The sequence below is a fragment of the Vespa mandarinia genome, chromosome 14 (genome assembly GCF_050613455.1).
Source record: "Vespa mandarinia isolate Hongniang chromosome 14, ASM5061345v1, whole genome shotgun sequence".
Lineage (NCBI taxonomy): Eukaryota > Metazoa > Arthropoda > Insecta > Hymenoptera > Vespidae > Vespa > Vespa mandarinia.
Genome location: NC_140823.1, coordinates 3,573,266 through 3,597,090, shown reverse-complemented (window position 1 = coordinate 3,597,090; position 23,825 = coordinate 3,573,266). Strand labels below are relative to the sequence as shown.

The 23,825-nt window shown below is 38.9% G+C and overlaps 1 long non-coding RNA gene across 1 annotated transcript in view; it reads left to right on the top strand.

The window, feature by feature from the left end:
• Positions 1 to 10,765: 10,765 nt before the first annotated feature.
• Positions 10,766 to 23,825, top strand: part of LOC146872547 (uncharacterized) — a 33,620-nt gene continuing 20,560 nt past the window's right edge. The window contains exon 1 of the long non-coding RNA XR_014982979.1: positions 10,766 to 10,795. This is a non-coding gene — a long non-coding RNA (uncharacterized LOC146872547). The remainder of the gene's footprint in view (positions 10,796 to 23,825) is intronic.

The following is a 23,825-nucleotide window of genomic DNA, read 5'->3' as shown; positions in this document are numbered from 1 at the left end:
ATTCGATCGAAACTTTGAAAACTTTCTTTCACATTGCTTCTTCATTTTACGTGATATCATTCGATCTTTTTTTTCTTCTCACGCATCAATTCTCTTTTGATAACTCTTTAAAGTTATAGATGACGATGTCGAGTTGTTTGTACAATCTCGCAAATATTGCATTATTCGTTAGCTATGTAACGGGATAAACCATTGTATCAAGTTTAAAAACATTACGCGATTATTAAAGGCAAACATTTATCGGGTGTTACTTTGCGAAATGAAAAAGTATATTTTACCGATAAATACTATACGATCGTACATATACAATGTATATACATATGTACGTACATATCAAACGAGAATTTTTATCGATTTTTTATATACGTACAGTTATCTATCGTATAAAGGAAAAAAACTTTTCCATACGTAAACGTGACGAATATAACCTCTTGATCTTTTCGAATAAAAGTATCAATGAGAAACTCAAACATTGATCTGTTAAATTTAAACGTAAAATCTATCACATACGCTTGAAATATAAGTCAGGCTTTAGGGTCTACATTCATTTCGGTAAAGATCGAACATTAAAACAAACGAGTCTCAGTTATTCGAAGTCGAACGCATTAGGTCGAAGCGTCGTCACATTATCATCGGCATTTGGAGCTGACGTTGGCCAAGAACCGGAGGCTACCTGAGTACCAAACCAAGACCAGAAGCGAAGCAATACTACCAAAGGTAGGATCGGACAGGCAGACGCAGTCACCGGTGTGCCAGCATCGCGCCACACTATACGCCTGGTGCCTCATTAAAATATGCAAATACGAGCTCGGCTCGTCCGTTTCGTTTCCTTCGTTTCCACTCCCCTCTCGTTCGTTTTTTCTCCTTTGGTTGCGCTCGCGCGCGCGCGCGCGTGCACGCCCGTGCGTGCGTCGAAATGTTTACGATCACAGCGAAATTAAAAGTACCGCTAAAATATTACCTCTAATACGTATATGCTGGCTGCTGTTGGTGCTGGCTGCTGTTACTCCAGCTACTCCTGCTAACTTCTACTCTTGTTTTTTGCAATCGCCTCTTGATACCAACTCTTTCTCTCTCTCTCTCTCTCTCTCTCTCTCTCTCTCTCTCTCTTTCTCTATGTCTTTCTGTCTTACTCTTTCAGGATTCTTAACTCTTTCTTCGACACTGTTGAAGAATTTTCCACGTACGGGAACGTAAAATCATTCCCATGAATCCATAGAAAAATCTTAAATCTAACTTATTCTTATCCCGCTAATCTGTTGTTACTCTCTACGTATCCAATTGTCGACTGACTCTCTCTCTATTGAATAACGTGTACTTGAAATACTAGATTGTTATTGTATTAAAGGTCGTTTACTTACTCATTACTATATACTACGTATTATACACGACGGTTTTGTTTATTTCTGACTCCAATGAGAAGTATCTCTTATCTCGATGTTTACAATTTGAATTTCAATGACATCAGCGTGTGATCGGTGACAGTAGTAAGGAATTGTTTGATATGTGAAAATCTATACTATGTAGGTGAATGAGATTCTTTTCATTGTTCATTGTTATTTTTTTTTAAGAAATTTAGTCATTAAATCGTTCTAAAGACTTCGTGAATGGCCATGAAACGGTGTTTTAAATGGAATCGACAAACTTAAAATCTAATTTCTCTTCTAAATTATAAAATCACATATATATATTTTTTTAATTATTTTTTTAATATATACAGAGTTTTTAAAAACGTTCTGATTAAGATATTTAAATTAAAAGTTATCGAACTTATCAACTGAAAATATTTTTTAATGAACCATATTTGATCTTCTATATATATTCCAAAAAATATGAGACAGATCGACGATACAAACACCTGTTAGATCATTACGATATTTCAACAATATTTAAAAGTAAATTTAATAACCTGCATATAATATATTTGTGATTCTTAATGGTATCATAAATTGTTCGTAATTATTTGTAAACTATTACGATCGTTTGAAACAGAAATAGTCACGATAACCGATAAATATAATTAACTTTCTCTTGTCTGATTATCACGCAAACGATATGACCAAGTTTCTACAAATGGAACAGTACGTGGTGCAAATGTGAACGAGCCTTTAAAACGCCGACGGAAAATGGCGCGAACGTGCGAGACGTGCCACCTACGAGAGTTCGCCCCGAGGCACTTACAATACACTCCCCTATTCACTTGCCATCTCGCTTCCTCCCTCTTTCTCCTTCTCTTTGGTTTCTCATCCATCGTCCAGTATCCCTCGTAACTTTATCGCCCCTTCCTTCCAATAATTCGCTGTACGTCCTTAATCCGCTCGCACTGTCTTGCACTCCTTTTAAAGACTCTTCTTTTTAAACGTAAAACCAAAGAATAAAAGAAAAACAAAATAATATTTTCTTTTTTTTTTTACTTGTAAACGTGTATTCCATCTTAAAGCATTATATTCAGGTCACGAAATTTTTCACCTTTAACCTATTTTTTATTACACCGATGTTGATTTCGTTATTGAAATTGTATCGGTATTTAATTAAACTTTTACGTATTTGTATTATTTTGTATTATGTGAAACGAATGAATATTTCTGATTCCAACAAAATAGCCCGTGGCGAAAGATAAATAAGGTACAATGCACTTTAAATGTAATATGTTAAGATCGATATCAAATCTTCCTTTTTGTTTTTTCTTTCCTTTCTTTTTTTTTTTTTTTCATTAATTTTAATCCAATATCAATGAATTTATATTTAAATTTGTAACATTGTAAGTAATATCATTTGTTAAATTTTTAGTCCTTAGAGTGCCACACTAAATACTTTTTCCTATTTCTCTTTTTTACATTGGCCGATGCGACGAGGGATTTAAACCAACAGGAACGTCCGTTGCTTTCGCAAGAGCATCAGAATGATTTTTACGATCCCGATCCGCTAACGAGTAGTCCCGCGCCTCTATTTCCAACAGCCTTACGCAGCGATAATTCTTCATTATCGTACATTGTTGCTCGCGAGCAACGAATGTGCTCTAAGCCGTGAGCGAGCCGATAGTCCTTCGAAAGAATTTTTTACGAGGCGGCATCGAGAAGAGTAATCAGGGACGCCCTTTTAATTGCTACCGTTTTTGCCACGTCGAAATTCGACGTTTACGAGCGTAAAGAGTCGAGAGAAAGAGAGAAAGAGATAGAAATAGACAGAAGAATCTCTTGGAATAATCAGCCACACAAAGTCGCATGAATTTGGTCCAACGATCGTTACTTTCATGAAATTTCATCTTTATCTTTCCAATGCAGATTACCGATTTTTATTCCAAACTGAAACATTAAGAAGAAAATATTAATCGAAGGATTATACCTTAATAGCGAATAACGATTTATAGCTTATAATCCAAGACCATTGAAGATAATAAACATTTATAGATTTACAAGGATAGTTTATGTCCATATACTAGGACATTACGTTTGTCAAGGAACATGGTTATTGCTTGTTAGCATTGGATGTTAAAGAGAATGAGAGGTGTATCGAGTGGATGAACAAAGTAGGCTTTTGCGCCTCGACGTGCTAATTATGCTAGAGTCAAGGTCTACGATCTTGAAACTCGTTGACATAACGTGTGCCTTGAAAAAAAAAAATCTCAATTGCAGGTTATTCTAGTCAAGAGATGATTGATGATCGTTCTTTGTCTTAGTACATGATTTCATTCGGATTTTATTTCTAATTCTAGCCTTAACGACATACGACAATTCTCTCATATACATATACGTACATATATGTATATATATATATATATATATATATATATAAATATGTATGTACATGCATAAGAAAGTTCCAATTTCGTTGAAGGATAAAATGGTGAAGATTATTTTTTCAAAAGAATCTCGAAGCATCGGAATTGAGGAGAAACGATAAATCCAGTAGGCCACTCTACCAGTCTCTGCCGTCGCTCGTCGAATAGCAACGAAAGCACTTCATCACGCTTTACCCTTATTAAGCTCGCGGATTTCTCCACGCCCAGTAGCGAATACCGTTGTGGCCGTTCCGTTCTTCTATCGCACATCGGACCGAACGATTACCGTGGAAGGGCTAACGATAAAACGCCAGAGGGCACTTCATTATGCGTAGCTCGTAACGTATTCAAATAACTTGTAATAGCGAGGTTGCTCTTTCCTTTCTCTCTTTACGCTCCTATCCTCCTTTCGTTAGGGAGAATTATAGCACTCGCCGAAGGAGCCTAACTTCAGCACTTTGAATCTTACCGGCGGAAACTGTGAGATCCAAATAATCTCGATTATAACCAGCGAGACTCCGTACGAGATAAGCAAATCGATTTTCTGGTTAATCTTAAGAGCTAAGGTGATGATCGTTAATGTTCGAAATGAATTTACGAAACGTGTCTCTGTCAGGATTGTATCTGGGCTATAGATTTGGCGCGGACGATAACCTTGGAAAGGCGTGGACGGATGGCGTCGATGGCAATGGCGTTGGTGGTAGGTTCGATTCAATTCCCATTTATAACACCGTCACATCGAAAGTGCCGGCGTAAGTACCCCGGTAGCTCCCGGGAACTCTAAATACACACGTGTCCGGCCTCGGAACCCGCGAATACTACACACGACGTACACGGGCACGCGGTAAAATTCAATCAACTTCTTGCTTTTTTTCTCCCTCGGGACAACTCCAGATCCCTCGTCAAATACGCGCGGATACCTGCCCCCTCTTTCTCACCCTTTCTCTTTCTCTCTCTTACGCCTTCTTCATTCGTTCATCACCCTTTCTCTCTCTTTCTCTCTCTCTCTCTCTCTCTCTCTCTCTATCTCTCGCTCTATCTTTATTTTTCTCTCATTTTATATCTATCCTTCTTTCCTTTTCACACACCAAGAGAAACTCACATCATGTGATCACGCCTCGTCGGCAGCGATGCTTGATAGCTCATTAATATTCCTCGTGTAATTGATACGTATCGATGCCGATCGCATCAACGTGCTACAACGTAGACGTGACAAAAGTCAATAACCATACCCCTCGGGCCTCCTTCTTCTCTGGCTCGTTAATTCGGCCGACTTGTTCGCCGTAATGAGTGTACGAGATCCCGTGATTCTCGAGCTTATGACTCGAGAGCTCTGTTCCGTATCGAGAGAGAAACGACACGTGGAACGATTAGCCGATATAAATTTGGCAGGTGTCTGGTTATATGAGCTGATCGTCCCTTCATCTCTCTCTCTCTCTCTCTCTCTCTCTCTCTCTTCCTCTTTCCCTCCCTCTTTATTTCCTTTTTTACTTTCTCGTTATCTTTATTCTTTTCTTTACTCGATATCTACCAGTCACCATGACGTTATTAATTCTTTTATGATCGTTAGGTGGGATTCGATAATTAGACTCTACGTTTTGATTTTATTCAGAGATTAGACACACCGAAACACCTTTTAATTTATAAATTCGTTTAATATCATATTCAATTCGAATAATCCGATGGAAAAATATTACGAAAGATGAATATTCTTCTTTTACTTATATCTTCATAAATAACGATTAATTTTAAATGGACGTTATCGTAAAATTTATATAGATATATTTTATATCTTTGAATAAAGTGAAAAATATCTTTGTTAGATGGAATCATCTTTCATGAGGTATAGGCACAACTAGTTGTAGGATAAATTATAACAACAGACAACTTCTAAATTGACGTAGAAACTTGAACGAATGAATCAAAAACTTTATCTTATCTCTTTTAGAAAGTAATGTTAATATAATACACGTATTTACAATAGTAATATCTTTAATTTTTAAATAAATAAAACGTCACTTTTTTTTACATTTTTCATTTTCTCATTGTTAAGAGTATATCTTCGATAAGGTACGTTTATCAGAATTTATCTCTCAGTTTCGAGATAAGGGACACGTTTATGTAAATTCGTTGGCCCGACACCCTTTCAAAACTCACCCCGTATACATTCTAAAACAATAGTAAGATCGTTAGAAATGTAGATTTCATACGGCAACAATCACGATCATTCGATGTTATTTCTCCGTCGTCACGATCGAAGGGATGTTCTCACTTTGCTTCAGGAGGGTTCGTTCATCGTTTGACAGAGGAAAAAAAAAAAGGAGGGTGTTCGAGAAGCAGAAGGAATGGCGCATAATCGATTGAAAGAATTCATTAAAGAGAATCGAGAATTTGGAGGGTAGTATATGTACGTTATTATCGAAGAAAGTGACGATATTCGGTACTTGAGTAATCATACGGTTGGATTTACAACGACGATTCGAACAAATCGTTGACCTGTGATCCGAGACGTGTCGAAGTAGGTCCAGCCTGCTAACAGCAATGGACATCTGACATGCTGGCGTACTACTTCAAGCCAACGCCTCTGATTGTCACTTAACGAGGTAACAACCCTCCGGGCAAATTGTTAGAACGGATCGTACGAAGCAACCGAACGCGTTCTCTTTCTTCTCTTCTCCTTCTCCTCCTCCTCCTCTTCCTTCTTCTCCTTCTTCTTCTTCTTCTTCTTCTTCTTCTTCTTCTTCTTCTTCTCCTTTACCTCCTCCTCTTCTTTCCCTCTGTACTTCTCTTTCATTTCCTCCTCGTCCTTCTCCTTCTACTCGTCATTGCAAATGCCCGTAAGATGGTTTGTACGCGTGGGCTGGACTTACACGAATGTTAATTGTTTACCGATGATATTTTATGAGAGTCATGATTCAGTCGAGCCATACATTGTAAGAGAACGCATTCGAACAGCGATTGGACATTTTCTAACGAGTACCTACCACGAAGTAAAGTCGGCTACCCTCCCTGCTGTTACGAACCCTAAGGGCAAAAAGTGATACTTCGAATGAACGTATCGCGAATGACAACGAGCGAGCAACCCATTCTCATCGTATTACGATTTCGACGTTCTTCGGAACATTGATAAAACCGGAAAATGCATTTATTCATTTCAAATATTCACGGAATATGCGATAAAAATTGTCAAACGGAGGATATACATGTATGTACATATACATAATGGCAAAAGATGTATTTATTTCACTTACGAAGTACCGCGTAACGGGAAAACGTCGATTCGAGGGAGGTTTATTTAAATTTATGTCTTTACGCTTTTGTCGTTTGTCAGTCTTTCCGCCGATTCGTATGGCGTGTGATAAAAGAGAGCTCTGGGTATTCAAATTCATGTTCTCTGTTCCTTTGTCTCTCTCTTTCTCTCTCTCTCTCTCTCTCTCTCTTTCTCTCTTTCTATTTTTTGTTTCTTCTCTTTCTATAGAGAAAGAAACAATGATAGTACACGTGGAAATAACATTAATAATTTTTACCATCTCTTTGTTTTTAATTTTCTTATACCATCGTGTTTTATGAATGTCACCTCGAAATAATAGAGAAAAATATTCTTAGAAACGATATATATACATGTATGCAAACAAATGTCATTGATTATCGCGTAGTGATAGTGCGACCTCTGCTGTGTCTATTCTCTCTTATTTGTTTTCCTTTTCTGTTTCGTTTAACATCTTAGTCGCAATTAGGTCGTACCAGAGAGCACATCGAAGTCTAACAATAAATCATATCTTTAAACTTTCTTATATTAATTAAATTTATAATAATATTTATTTGATATTAATTAGTGTGTATATATACATATATATATATATATATATATATGTTATAACGAAGATCGGTGTATATTAGATATAAATTGAATAATATCGTTGTTTCCCACGAAGATTTTGTCGAAATAGTAAACGGAATATCCTTCTCGGACAGAGACTTATCGCGAGACGATCGTAGGAAGGAGAAAGACTCGGTTAGTCGTTCTAGGAGTATCAGGCGATTTACCGTCGGGCATCACCAAGACATATCGAAGTTCTAAATTTACAATTTGCGCCCAAAGTTCGACACTGTTTGTGCAGCATACGCCACGGTTAGTTTGCCGGCGGTCACGTGAGAGCAGGTCTCACGTCTTGTACCGGGCTAGTAGGTACTATAGCTCGCATTCTGTTGGCCGGACACTTGGCGACGACCTATCCCTCATCCCTGTCGAGCTAGCTGTCCTGGGCTTTTCCTAGGTGCTGCCCAGTCACTGAACTCTCCGGCACAACTTCTGTTATTATAAGTTAACCTCAGACCCGAACACCGTAGACCCCCACCATCGCCACCTGGAGCTCTCTGTCCTCGTCCTTGTCACCGGTACCGTCTCTGCTCAGATTATGGACATCAGCCAGAGAGCTGAGAGATCTCGGTGACCCTACGACTCTAACTTCTCTCCGTTTGTATAAGGAAGTGTCTCAGGTCAGTCGAAGAATAACACATTCTGCCTCTGTTACCTTCCGGCAAATCGACCAATGCGAACCTGACTGTACTCGATCTTATAAACATTCTATAACACTCGATTAGAACCATCTAAATATATATCTTAATCGTTCTCCTTTCTATCGGATTAGTAGCGAATTTAACTAATCAACAATTAGATATACATATATATATATATATATATATTGATCCTTATGAATCACCATGGGAATACGTTTGAAAGAGAAAAAGCAGAGAAAAAAGAAGTAACAAAAAAAATTAACCAAATGTGATAAGAGTTTGTTTCTAATCGTAGCAGATGGGATCCAAAAAGGGTCAAAGCTTTCGTGACTTAGGTAGAAAGTAAAAGAGTAAACAGTGACTTGGATCCGATTAAAGTCGTGGAGGTTAAAAACCGCGTACGTATTCGAGTTAAAAGGACGATACTCTTTCGAAGCGGACGCGAATGCAAAGAGGAGAATACGAAGGCAGGCTTTACGAGAGCGGAAAGTTGCGGTTGGAGAGATATAAAGCAAGCGCGTCGCATATAACTTACAATCAGCCAGCTTCGCTCGGTTGCCTCTCCATTTCACTCTCTTCTCTCCCCCTCACTCACTCTCTCCCTCTCTCTCCCTCTCTCTCTCTCTCTTTCTTTCTTTCTTTCTCTTTCTCCTTGTCTTTTTCTCTCTGTCCTTCCATCTCTGATGCAAGAGAAATAAAGACAGAAAGAAAGAGAGAGAAAGAGACAGAGAGAGAGAGAGAGAGAGAGAGAGAGAGAGAGCTACCGCTTCTCGAAGCTTACCTTGAACTCGGCTGCGACGTTCGATTTAAGGAGAGAAATTTGCGATAATGGCTACACCATTAACGCTCGACGATCTACTATCGATCGACGAAGCACGCGAACGACCAAGATTTTTCTCAAGCTACGAAATTTTCTCGGATTATTCATTGACATGCGCATTTAATAAAATATCCTTGCAGTAACTCTGATTGTCGTTCGTATATCGTCGATGTAACGCGTTTGCGTTCATTCAAGATTTATAGGAGAAGGGTTGGGATTGATTGGACATTTATGGGAATCGTTACCGTGTTGCTTTCGGAACTACGAAATTTTATGGATAAGAAATAAAAGAGGAAATGTAACTTGTTAGTTTGAAGGAAAATCTTTGAATTGAGATAGTTTGTATTTTGATGTGAATGTTTATAAGTTGGAATCATTTTTAAAAGAAATTGTGAATCTCAAGGAGAATGTATGTATAGCTTTTAGCTTTATCGATATACTAACTTTTTCTCAGCGATGAAGTACGAACCGTGAACGGCATGGATAGTAAAGAGGAAGGAGAAAGAGAGAGAGAGAGAGAGAGAGAGAGAGAGAGAGAGAGAGAAAGGGAGAGAGAGAGAGAGGGAGAGAGAGAGAGAATCCAAGCCGAACGTGACGAGTCACGTTAATGCTTACTTAAGCCAAGTAAAAAGGGTTGGAAGAGTGCTTTACGAGGAAGATCGAGGAAACGTGAAGCGTGAAAGGACGACATTGGAAGGATATAGAAAATAAATCGATAACTTAATTAAAGCCGTCGGTCCATCGAGTATCACGACTAATCAATTTATATCGAATCGACATTATATATCGTGTACACGTAAGAATCTCGTAACACACCTTGCCACACACTCAGAATTTCATTAACTTATCTCTCCTTTTGACCGTATTGGCGCGTATGCGTGACTCGAAGAAGTAACGTCGATACCAATTATATATTCCTTTACCAATGGCGAAAGCATCTTCGGCGTATAACATTCTTTATCTCTTTCTCTCTCTCTCTCTCTTTTTCCTTTCTTATTTCTTTTTCATTTTCTTTTTCTTTTTCTTTTTCTTTTTCTTTCTCATCGATTCTCCTTCATTCGATTTACTACTCGTATCTTCCATAGCATTTGATTATCCATGATTATCTGTCTATGAATTTAAATCGAGATAAAAGATATATCTTTCAAATATCAATCTAATTAATGAATTTTCTATACTCTTTCATTTACGGTGATGATTTAAAATAGAAGATGATTATCTGTATAAATGTGTTTTAATCATGAGTCGAGTATTCGATCCCGATGTATGTACAGAAAATTATTTCTTCTTGATCATGTATGCGCAGTACGTCTCGAGGAATGAAAAAAAGGGAAGGAAGGAAGAGAATATCTGAAAGAAATTAGACAGAAGCGAACGGATAACCGTCGGGATATAGCCACGACAATAGATATGCGGCGGACAGTACAATGGTCACTGTAAATCAGGGCATTTTAAAAATCTGACAGGATATATGTTGACTCGGCCTCGTATATCGTGTCACACACGGCCCGCAGTGCTGCCCATTAAATACAGCATTATGCTATCCCAACGACGAGCAGGCCAACTTCAGGCACGTAATGGTAATTGCCGGGATATATTCCCAACGCCATTTTCGGCAAGTTGCCATTCAGGGATCGTTTCGTCTCCTCCTACGTCTGTCGTCTTCGTTTACGGTAAGTCTTTTTATTTATTTATTTATTTATTTATTTATTTTCTTTCGTAAGCTACACGATTCGATTGAATTCTATGGATTTTGAGAGATCACTTAAGAACTCTTAGAAATCTTTTGCGACTTATTTTTTGTAAAGCGATCAATGGATCCGATTAAGGAAATTCTTGAAATTTAATTATTATTATTTTTTTTTATCGTTTCTTTTTTTTTTGTTTTTTTTTTTTTTTATTATCTATTTATAATCCATTGTTATGATAAATAGAATCGTCATAAACGGCAGGTGGTCGTGCAACGAAATGTCAAAAGAATGAAAAGGATAATGAGGAAGGTTAGAAAAGGTGTCCAAGGAATTGGCCAGGATGAAATCTTGGTTAGGTCAAGTTGCACGAATGCGTTCGTTTTACTGCGACTAGACACGCGACAGACTCGCACCAACCGGAACGTTTTCTTACGAATATGAAACGGCTTGGTTATAGTCCGTCGCAGAGAACGGAGCACCTTTCAGCGCCTTCGTTTCTCCTTCTTGCTTCGCATACTTCAACCCTTTCTCGGCCTTTCATCGGCGCACGTTCTCTTACGGCGAGAATTAAAACGATTCTCATTCTCCTTTTCTTACTCTTCAAACTCCTTTTAGACGTTTCTACTTGACAATTGGTTCTCAGTCGATCAATCTGTTGAGCTAGATTTTTTTTTTCAAACAGAATTTTACTTTTCTCTTGAATTAATTAATAACAAATCTTTCATGTGTTAAATTTTCATGTGATAGAAATTAAAATATAATGTAATAAAAAAGAATTTTTATTAACACGAAATGTGAATGGTCTCGAAAGTAGATAGACATCTAAGTTTGAATAAGGGTTGATCACGTATGCACGCGAAACCGTAAATTTGTACGTCGACGGGTCTGATTAACCTATGTTGCGATCATAAGGACATTAATTAAGGTAGGACTAATACATCGATTATTTCCACTGATTGCGATTAGTCTCTAATGCGAAATTATGGCTTCGTCCTTCGCGGGCTTTCGCTTCTCTAAGACTGGCTTTGTGATTCGTGCCGATCGAGCCCCTAAGATATATCGACGTTCCTACATTACGTCTTATCCGACGAACGTAACGAATCGTTCGATCGAAATTCCATTCTGACTTCTCGATTTTCTCTTTATTTCTTATTTCCTTTACCCTTACTTCCTTTTTCCTTCTTTCTTCTCTTCTTTTCCTTTTTCTCCTCCTTTTCTTTCTTTTTTTCTTTTTTTTTTTTTTCTTTTCTTTTTTAATATCCCCGTCCGATCAGACCGGCTACTCGGAGAAAGAACTCAGAGTTGTTTGCGTGAGAACCCCTGCGTTCTGCAAGCTAGAAATCCGAACGGTAACAAGAGGTTACGTTTAGGGGTAGTAAGCGGTAATGTATTCCGTCGGAGAGAAGTGAAGCATGCATATTCTAGATATATTATAAATAATTACTCAATTATATCTTTGGAAAGGCAATGAATAAAGATGTCCGAGTCGACGCTAGGGCGAGGAAGAAGGGGGTGGTAGAGGTAGGTAGCAAGCTAATAAAAAAAAAGGAGGAGGCGGAGAAAGAGAGAAGGAGGAGTGTAGGAGGTAGGAGAGGGAGATATAAAAAAGGAGAAAACTTGTTCGCTTGAATATTCAAACGCAACAAACTAGGTGCACAAGAGAAAGAGAGAGAAATAGAGAGAGAGAGAAATAGAGAGAGAGAGAGAGAGAGAGAGAGAGAGGAGAAAAGAGAGAGAAAGAGAAAGAGAGAAAGAGAAAGAGGTAGGGGTGCTAGAAGACCGGGGGAAAAGCTTATTTCAAATGGAGATCCATATTATATCCCTTCTCTTACCCTCCTTACCATCCATCTACCCTCCTACACCTCCCACGACGAACGTACTTTTGTTTCCAGATTTCGTGATCTTCGCTCCTATACTCGAGTACGCCGAACGATGGGAAGACACTTGAATTTTGATACGAAAACTTTATACCTTATACCCATCCACCGTTTTCATCGGTCTTCATTGCAAGCGAGAAACGATCTCGGGCTTTTCCGACGATGACTAATTACGTTTCTTCAAACACGCATCGTCTTTCTGTCTCTTTGTAACGTTAAGTTCGCTAACCAACGCGTTAACTTTTCTTCTTTTCTTTCAAAAGCGAAACGAATGGGACTCCATTTAAATGGAGTCTTTTAAAGATTGCTTTGCATTCATTGTCAATGACAATTGGCGACGATTTATGTCAAAGATGTCGGCGAATATTTTCAAATGATTTTGACCAAAGTTTTTAACGATCTTTGATGATGATATTTTAAATCGTTAGAATTTTCGTCCTTTCTATTTTAACGTTGTTGAACTCGTACGAGAAGTTTGAGAAATGTTATTAACACATAAATCCAAGGACATGACTTGACGAGATAACTTATAAAATATTACGGAAATGAAAAGCTTTCGTCGGGTGAGACCAGTCCAACCCGGTAGGTGCCATCTTTTCCGCGAAAGATAATGCGAGTACGTGGATTTACGGTATACTGTCTCGTTAAGTGTATTTTTCTATGTATGGTTTAAAGATACCGTGAATTTAAAGCCAGTTAAGAGTTGTTACTGTTCGCGGCAACGTTTCCTGTATGGGGGTTCGTTCAGGATGGAAATATTCGAAGGAAGTGGAAATGGTGGAAAAAGGTGAAAGAAAAAGGAAGAAAATCTATCTAGAAAGATGGGCCAATATTTTCATAAGATATCCGTGAATACTCTCGTACACATTTTCTCCCTTTTTCCATTTCTCTCTCTCTCTCTCTCTCTCTCTCTCTCTCTCGTTCTCTTTCTCCCTCCCTCCCTCTTTCTCTCAACGAGTTTCTTCCGCAAGGTATACACAAGCAGCGACAACCCTCAGCCGGACGTGATTGGCTTCTGATAGAATTACGAAGGGTGGACACGGGGACGACTCTTGGACTTCGTCGTTGAAACTATATATATGTTGAACACATACATAGTTAAATTACAAGCGAACAACCCCTGTCCCCGTCGTTTAAAACAAAGGACCACATCTTCGTGAGTTTAGGATCACGTTAAGTTTATTTTTGTCCCTTCGTACGGAAAAATTGGGGAGTTCGTATCACTCGAGGGTGAGTTTCGAAATATCGCGGATTTTTCTTCTTCTTCTTCTTCTTCTTCTTCTTCTTCTTCATCTTCTTCTTTATAGTGAACTCAATAATTGAACAAAGTCAATCGTCGAATCGTTTTTGAATGATTCGAAAGAAACGAAAGATTCAAGATCAACAATCATTCCCAATTAATTTTCTATTTTGGATTACTCCAATCTCGATCGAAATTATATTAATTACTCTCAACGTATTACAATCGATAACGAAGGAGAATCCCGCGTCTTTCGAATGCGTCTTCCGGATACAACGTAATGTAAGGGTGCTACGCATGAACGAGGGGTTCCTCGTGATTGAAAGACACGAACGACATTTGCGTCAATTTCCTGTAGCCACGATTTCAAAATTTTATTGCCAATTTGTTGCTCCATCGGTCGTATTTATCGAGCGAGCGCAGCTGTCAAACTTCGAGACAAGAGAAGACTCAAGGAAGTTGAAAGCATTGGCGATCTTACTCATTGCGTTCATTCCCAAGATAATATTTAGGGTTGCTGCTATTCGAAACGTAATAGAAGCAAATTTAGACGTAGGACGTTACATCATGTTCTGGGAGGAAGAGCTTACAGAGGGGTTGATTCGCATGATTACACGCCCGAAGCGAGAATGAATTCCGTTTTGGAGTCTGGTTTCTCGTATGAAAGAGATTACTAAGGATACAGAGTAGTAGTCTACTTGAAAATGGTGTCAACATTATCCAGAAACATGTAGTTACTTTAAAGTAACGCAAAGTAGTTTTACTCAAGGATCTTTTTTGCATCTAGTAAATTTTAAATGTTATCCCTAAATCTTTCAATCCACTAAGACTGTTTTCTATTTCTAGGATTAAACGTGTTTTCCTTTCAAATAGTCAACCACGTGGTAGCATGACGTTTGTTTTATCATTAAACCATTTCCATAAAATTCAGTTAACATTCTAACCAATTGGTATTGGTGAATTCGTAGAGAGATTATACTCAAAGTTTTGTATTTTCTTTCGAAATATTTCCTTTTATCGTAATAAATATTACATTTTCACCCTTTTTCCTTTTCTCACGGTGCAATCTCGATAGGCAAAAAACCTAAAGTTTCCACACAGACTGTACTCGCATGCCAACAGCGTCGGTCGCCTGAAAGTCGAGCACATCATTTTATCTCCATGATAAATACGCTACATTTTATGCGCATTATTTTGCGCCCCCTCCGAAAGAGAGAAAGAGAGAGAAAGAGAAGGAGGGAGAAAGAGGTAGAGAGAAAGGGAGAGAAAGGGAGAGAAAGAGAGAGAGAGAGAGAGAGAGAGAGAGAGAACTGGCCAAAGCCTCCCTGTCGTCCCGACAGGACCGCGTCCTCCACCAACCTCCTCCTCACCCTTCCTCCTCCCCTACCCCTTAGCTCTCTCGCACGCGTTCTTCACCACGCGTTCCTCACCCTACGCGACACATACATACGTTGCAACGACGCGCTTGTATCTCCGTGCTGTGCCGCTCGTCGTTCGAAACGCGAGCTCCCTCTCTACCGTCGCACAGCCAGTACCTCCTCCTCACCGTCACCATATCTCTGCGTTCTCCTCCTCCTCCTCCTCCTCCTCTTCTTCCTCTTCCTCTTCCTCCGCGACCTCTGCCTCTTCCTACGTTGCAAGCCTCACTCCACCCTTCGTGGTCCTGTCCACCACCACCACCACCACCATCACCACCACCACCACCACCATCGGCAGCACCAGCAACGCCACCCACCGTACACAGCCCATCTTTTTTAATGTTAGGCAGTTATAGCCGATGCGCAACGCCCGCGCGCAACCCTCTCTCTATCTATCTATCTCGCTCTCTTTCTCTTCCTCCCTGGCGCGCTTTCGGTTCGAAAAAAAAGAAGAGGACTTAGGTCAATTTTTATCACACAAACCGGCCGACCGAGCGGCGCCCATAAAAAATGCCTCTTTACGTATGGCGATTGGTCCGCAACGGGCTTCGGGGGTAATGCCGACCTCTCTCTTTTTTTCCCCCGTAGCTCTCTCTCTCTCTCTCTCTCTCTCTCTCTCTCTCTATCTCTCTTTCTGTCTCTCTTTTTTCCTCTCTTTCGTCCACTCTTTCTCATCTCTCTTTTTCTGTCTCTCTCTCTCTCTCTCTCTCTTTCTCTCTTTCTCTCTTTCTATTCCCCTCCGTACTCCTCTATTTTAGCCAGCTTTTTTTTCGGCGCCGGGAAAAAATGCGCGCCGCCCGTCGATTGGTCGAGGGGACAGATGACGTAGTGAGCGACGTGCCACCCCCTCGGTGGTAGTGCCGTTGCCGGTGGTGGTGCCGCTAACTCGAGAGGTGGGGATGCATACGCGAGCGACAGAGAAAGAGATGCTGTGGAGCGAGCATGAGCGCGCGCGCTACGCGAACGGGGCTCGTCGCGTATCGAAGGGGCGGTTTTTGGGGCTGGCGAAGGTGCCGCCGATGCCGCCGTCGTAGTTGCCGACGGAGATGGAAAAAAGAACTCCAGCCGAACGGAAATATTGCTCCTACTTGTTTCCAAAGCTTACCGGAATAGTCTCAATTGTCGTATTGGAAAAGGAACACAGGACCTTGGAAGGGGTCACTGTCACATTCTACAATGCTTTATCAAGATTTATCGACGTACAACATTTCTACTCGATTTTTTTTTTTTTTTTTTTTTTTTATTGATCGAGACCACTCTTTAAACTCGGCCAAACTGTCCCTGAAATATTTCTTATATTCTTTAAATGTTTGATCAAAAATTTTTTTTTCTTTCTTCTTTTCTTTTTTCTTTCTTTTTTGTTTTTTTTTGTTCATACCTTACAGACACACGTAATACTTTGATGCCTTTCTCTTGATACAATTATGTCATTAAATATATTGCCATGAAGTTAATACTTTTATTGACAACTCCACCCACCCACCCTCACCTTCCCCACATAGATATATCTGAGCAAAAGTTTTGATAACTTTTTTTTATAAGACAATGAACGTGTTAAGATTGAGATAATAAAAAGTTTAACGTGATTAGTTTTTAAACGATCTTCAGAGTCATTTTATATACTCCGACGAGAGAGTATAGTATATACTTTGTACAAGTTTGACAATTTCTTCCGATGAGGAAAGTAGAGACGTGTTAGACATTTGTAGAATGAACTTACTTTCTCGTCAATGGTGAGAAACGATGTAAACGAGCGAAAATCGGAGAATCTGAGGACGAAGAGAACGAGCGAGGCCTTATTAGTCGGTAGCTTCGGAAGTTTCGCGATGGTGTCCACGATGTTGGTGGGGGTCGTGCTGCGTTCAGAGGAAAAAAAAAATAGAGGGACGCCCGGTCCAATCTGTATGCTTCTCTTTTTCTCCCTCTTTTTTTTTCTCTCTCTTTCTCTCTCTCTCTCTCTTTCTCTCTTTCTCTTTCTCTTTTTCTGTCTCTTTCTCTTTCTCTCTCTCTCTCTCTCTTTTTCTCTCTCTATCGATGCCTCGAACGTGCGCTGAGGCTTCTATGTATGTATGTGTTAGGTAGTGAACGTGTGCACGCAAACGTATACGAGACACATAGGGGCAGGGGTCTACGAATCGATAAAAACGCATCCCAGGCAGGCGCCAGGCAGAAGAGGACAACGCGGATGGAAAAATGCGAGCAGGGTTAATGCGCTGATCATGTCGTCTCGAGGTACCAACGTAAACAAATACTGTTTCGCCACCCTTCGCTCGCGAGAACTGCTGGACGTCCTCGGAAACGCGTCGACGAGACACTTTTTTCTCTCTTTTCAATTCTCTCTCTCTCTCTCTCTCTCTTTATCTGTCTCTATCTCTCTCTTTTTCTCTCTCACTCTTCAAATCTGCTAGCTTGATCGTCAGAAGGGTGGATTTTACAGAACGGCGAACCAGACTTCGCGTCGTGTTTCTTGTCTCCATTTTCTTTCTATTTTTAATCAAGTTCCCTTCTTGTCGAACATTTTCTTATTGGCAATGTTTTTTAACACTTTTTTTTCCCCTATTCCAACCCTCCCCCCTTCTCTTTTACATTGGTTTATATCGGCTTAAATCGGATCGTATTTTTATCTTATTTCTTTGTTCTTGTTGTTTTTTTTCTTTTTTTTTCTTTTTTTTTTCTTTTTTTTTTCCCCTTAAACCATCGGATTTCATTTCCATTGACAAAAATTTTGCTTTAGCATAGAATTTGTTATTTTTCTTTCTTTATAAAAATGAATTCTCCAGGATGTAACCCTTTTTTTTTCATTCGAGATGGACAAGACCGGTGGCGGATTCTCCGTCGGCGCGAATTTTTAAAAACCAATTTAAATTTATCACCGTGCCGTAAAAGGCGGATAATAAGTTTTATGATCCATGCCCATCGGCCATCTGCGATCCGTCATAGAGCCGATATCGGAGCGAGCTTTACTCACGTTTTTGGTCGGGCGATGTAACGCGTTAGTACAAAAAGCTACGACCGTTACAACATCGTCCACACTCATTTCTACGTTTCCGCTCGTATTTCGCGAGAATTCAATGTCGTTATGTGCGTTGAACATTCCACAAAATTTTGCGTCTCGATTTTGTCGAAGGGAAATCAAAAGGAAAAAAAAAAGAGGGAAAGAAAGAAAGGGGGAAAAAAAAGAAGTAAAAGCATAGAAAAAAAGAAAATGGAAATCGTTAAATGCATATATATATATATATATATATATGTGTGTGTGTGGTTTATGTAGATAAGCACGAAGAAAGAGGAAAAGAAAAAGAAGAAGTAAAAGAAAAAGAAAATACCAGGAAAAGGTAAATAACGAAAGAGAGAAAGGGTAGAGATGAAGGGTTGAAGGGAAAAAGAGAGAGAGAGAGAGGGAGAGAGAGAGAGAGAGAGAGAGAAAAGTTCGCAGCAGGATCACTCGTGTCGGACGGCTCGAAAAGACGGGAGAGAAAAGTGGAGAAGAGAAAAAGAGAAAGAGAGAGAGAGAGAGAGAGAGAGAGAGAGAAAGAAGAGAGAAAGGGAAAAAGAGAGGGAGGGAGGGAGGGAGGTGGTGGAAGAGCGGTCGAGATGGAGCCCGGGCTTTTATCGCTTACGGAAGTGCCAAACACCTGTGGAATAACGGCGCGGCCCAAGTACATCGTTGCCGAAGGAAAACGAAAGTATTTAACGCCCGAGTACCACAAGATGAAGTTTTATTGCACACTACTCGCATGCGTTGCAGCTGGCCCGTAAAGGAGGTACAGGAGGAAGAGAAGGAGGAAGAGAAAGAGACAGGAAGAGAGAGAGAGAGAGAGAGAGAGAGAGAGAGAGGGAAGAGGTATGTATGGAATATCTCCCTCTTATTCGCTCACTCTACCCACCCCCCCCTTTCCTTCTTTCTCTTTTTCTCCCTCTTGCATTTACTCTCAGATCGATATGTCTCAATTCACGCGGGTCATCGATACAAAAGCAACGAAAGCAATCGACTTTCCTTTTACTTTGTTGTTTCTCTTTCTCATTCTTTCTCTTTTTATTTTTTTTTCTTCTTTCTCTCTCTCTCTCTCTCTCTCTCTCTGTCTCTCTATCTCTCTCTCTCTGTCTGTCTGTCTGTCTGTCTGTCTGTCTTTCTCGTTAACTCGTAGATATCGTCACGAAGAAACAAGCACAATGTATAATAATTTCGACGTTGCATAGCAAAGCGAGAGAGAATGCGTGTATTCCTGTAACGACATTAAAAATTAATTTTTTATCCGTTCATCGAAAAATTCATAACGGAGATGTATCGTTCGAAAGGGTAACTATATTACCGTTGCATTTAATCAAATAAAATCGCGATGATAAACGCCATTACGATACGCCGAAATCCGTATTTTCCGGTAGCCGACGCCGTCATCGTCCGATGCTTCGCGGAACGATTCGCGATTTCATTTAATCATAATGAATTACTAATTGCACTAAATGGACACGACGTTTAATTACTTTATACAAAAGTTCGCTCGCATAAGACAGAAATTACATTGGGCTTGATACGTAACATTACGTCAGGGTGAATTTTATTTGATCGTTTTGACGTTTTTCCTGGCGATGCTTTAAACAAGAAATAAACGAAGAAATTAACAGATTATTCTTAAAGCAATGAATTTATTTCAATCCAATTGAGAAAATAATCGTTTAAAATACGTGACAAAAGGAGATAATTCTTTTAATGTTCTTTTTCTTTTTTTTTCTTTTTTCTTTTTTTTTTCTTTCCTTTTTTCTTTTGTAAAATTTCTCCGTCATAACGATGCGTTAAAAATTGATTATTCTTAAAGAAGAGAAGAAAAAGAAAAATAAATAAATAAATAAATAAAAGATACAAATAAATAAAGAGGAGACGAAAGAGAAGAATTAATAATAAAAATTGTTAAGAGACAGAAGATGATGCAAGGGAGGTAATAAAGTATAGGCAATCGTTTGAAATCGGTTGTAAAGTCAAATGCGATACTTGCTTGACCGTTTCGCATTCAGGCTTTCCCCTTGGTACTTTCGGATCGGCGGTCGGTTCGTAACCATGGTAACTCAAGCTCATAATGATCTTCTAGCAGGCGGTCCAGAGGTCCGGCACCCTTCTCACTTACCGACACACTCGAAAACCGCCAGCCTAAACCATACTCTCCCTAGTATACTCGACACGTCCCTCACAGCGCACGTCCCTCATTCAACGACGTCGCCAATGTCCTCGGTCGTGCTCCTACCGTCGACGCTCATCTCATTACAATAAAGTTATCGCAAACTTCGTTCCGTAACGCTACCTCGTCCACGACGCGTCTCCATATCGTTAGATCTAGGTCAACAAAGTTGCCTAACGCTTTGCCTCGATGAGCTAACGAAATAATTTCGAAATCTTATGCGATTCATTGACTGAAGATAGAGAGAGAAAGAATACTCGTTAATTTGCTATTTCGTAAGAGTTAAAGAGATATCAATATTACTGTCTGTCTCTCTCTCTCTCTCTCTCTCTCTCTCTTTCTCTCTCTCTTTCGTTTTCATTTACATGACTCTTTAAAAATGAACGACCATGTTCATTACTTGGTTCACTATGTTTGAGCTCGGAAGGAAGACATTTCCCTTTAGGAATTCACATTCGGATTAAGGCTAGCTCTAAGCGAGTTATTTTCGTACTACCGTCGCACGGTGTAGATTCGTACTCACTTTTCAAAAAAAAAAAAAAAAAAAAAAAAGAAAAAGAAAAAAAAGATAATAAAAAAATGAAAAAATGAGAAGAAAAGGAAGGAGATAAACAAGGTTGAAAAAAAGAAATAAAAAGGATGAAGCTTAACTCAATCTGTAGCACCGCGGCTCACCGAGTACACCGAGCCGCGGCTTGGCCCTATCAATTTTTTAACAGCAATTCTCATTTCGACGAAAATTTTGTGCCATAAAAAAATAGGAGCTTTCTCACAAACAGTCCCTCCTCATACCGCACTACCCCCGTTCTCGACATTACATCGGCCTCGTTGCCTACACGCGAGCTTCCGCGCTGTAATGCAAAACGCATTTCGTTTCGACGGAAACTGCATTCGTAATGTCCGCCAGTCCGGTATTTTAATCAGTCTCCTAACTATAAGAGTTACGCGGATCTCGCGCAGGAACGCGAGATATTAAATAAGGAGTCCGAGACTTGTATATAAAATCCACTCTCTTTTGGGTTAGAATGCGGTCGAGGAATATAAGAGAAATTTTCGTCCCGTCGTCCCTTTCTTTCACTATTATTTTCCTTTTTTTGTTTATTGTTTATTTATAACTCGTTTAATGTTTAAAAAATTTATTTCTTCCAAAGTGATGATTATCGAAAGAATTTTTGCGTAAATTGATATATTCTTTTGATATAATTTTTTAATATAATTTTTTGTCAATATATATATATATATATATATATATAAATATAGATAAATTTATTGTACATATATAAATTTTGCAGTAGATCTTATTAATAAGTGCATTTTTTTTTCTACAATTCAGTAAAGTTCTTTCTGAATTATAGTCGATGGATTTAAAAAAAAATAACTAATATGATTTTCTTTATCTTGTTTCGTTGGATAACGATCGTTAAAAAAAAAAAAGAAGAAAAAGAAAAAAGAAGAAGAAGAATAAATAGATTTTCGACTTTGATATCGATATCATAGAATAATGAATTAGATGGAATTAAAATTACAAGCTTGCTTCAAGTCATGCCCGATTAGATTACCAACATAGAAAAGTGAAATAAGCGATTAATATAAAAGATGGGAATTATTTCTCGCGTCGAGAATTGCGTATGCATTTGACCCGATGTTACGATATCTACTAATTAAGAAGATATTGCGCGCTATATCTTTAGCGGATAATTTTATCTTCTTAATCACTCGACATTCATCGTATGAAAGAGTCTTGATTTTAAGTGTGGTCTCTAATAATTTCTAATAACTATTCTAGCGCTCTTTGGGGCCCTGTCATTATTTTCGATGAGATAGACTGTTTCTCTATTCGCATTCAATCGTCTACTTATACTTATGCAAATTATTAGAGGATTCAATAGATATTATTTTCAAATATCAAATAGAATTTTCCTTTGTTATAATTTACATTTATCAAATGTAAATATATGTTACGTCATATTATACGAGATAGATTTAGCAAAAAAAAAATTTTTTAAAAATCAAATTAAATATACGTGTTATTAAAATGTTAACTTAAGGAATTTACTTTCGAATACGTTTATCCAAAGGTAACAATATTATTTTACAAATGTTTCAAGCCGATTTTGGCGACCGTAAGCTTTTTACCCAACCCCTAAGTCTCGGATTCTGTCTTTTTTTTTTATTTTTTTATTTATCTTTTTTTTTTTTCGTTAGAACCGTAGACACTTCGGCCGAATTTTAGAAAAATGCGGTTGTGTCAAAGCGTATACGCGTTCTACAGAGGGAAAATGAAAAATGGACTTTAAAATCGAATAGCTCCTGTCATATTATAAATTGAATTTTGGCTTTGGGAGCGTGTACCACGTGATATTTTTTTTGCTCTCCTTTCGTGCACGTTGCATTCTCTTTTCAACCGCCTTCACGCTATCCTGGTTGCACCCTCTCCCTTGTGTACAGTTCCTAGTGTTTCTTCTTTTTTTTTTTTTTCAACGTCGATCGAGACCAACGTCGATTATTTTTGACGAATTGATAATAAACGTCTACAAGACAAAAAGATCCTTGTAGATAAAGATTATGATATTACGATGGTATTATTTCAAGAAATATCCAAATTAATGATTGTCTTGCATCATTATTTCATATCATTTCGAATGTCTTTCATTCGTCGATATTAATGTCATATTCAATATCTTACATCTTTCTAAATATTTCATTGTAATTTTTCTTTTTTTTTTTTTTCTATCAAATACAATTAATTATTTACATAGAAACGAATTGAACCTATTCGTGTCTGTAACCTATTCCTTCCTCTTTTTACAATCACGTAATCAAATACTTCCATTTCCAGGTCGGCGTTATCCGCCGTCGTCCGTTCTCATTATGCTAAGCACCAAGAATCGATAGTATTAGAACGGAGAGAGCGATAGCGGTTTCCCTCTTGTCTCCCTTGCTACTTCATTCCCTCTCTATCTCTCTCCCTCTCTCTCTCTCTCTCTGTCTGTCTCACTCATACCAACAAGCAGCGACCCCTCCTCGTGGCAACGACCTTCTCCATCGTCCGATTTGGCGCGCAGTAACCCTTTCTCGTTTCCCCGCAATCACATTGGAATAATCAGTATGCAAAGTCCGGCGGGACGACCGCGACGTTTCGACGATTCGATGGAGTGCCGATCTCGCGAAATCCGTTTTGGAAGCTTCAACTTACTCGATTTCTTCGATTTTTTAGTCGGATGAAATCGATAGGAAGAGAGAAAGCGAGAGAGAGAGAGAGAGAAAGAGAGAGAGAGAGAGAGAACTAGAGAGATAGAAAAAGAG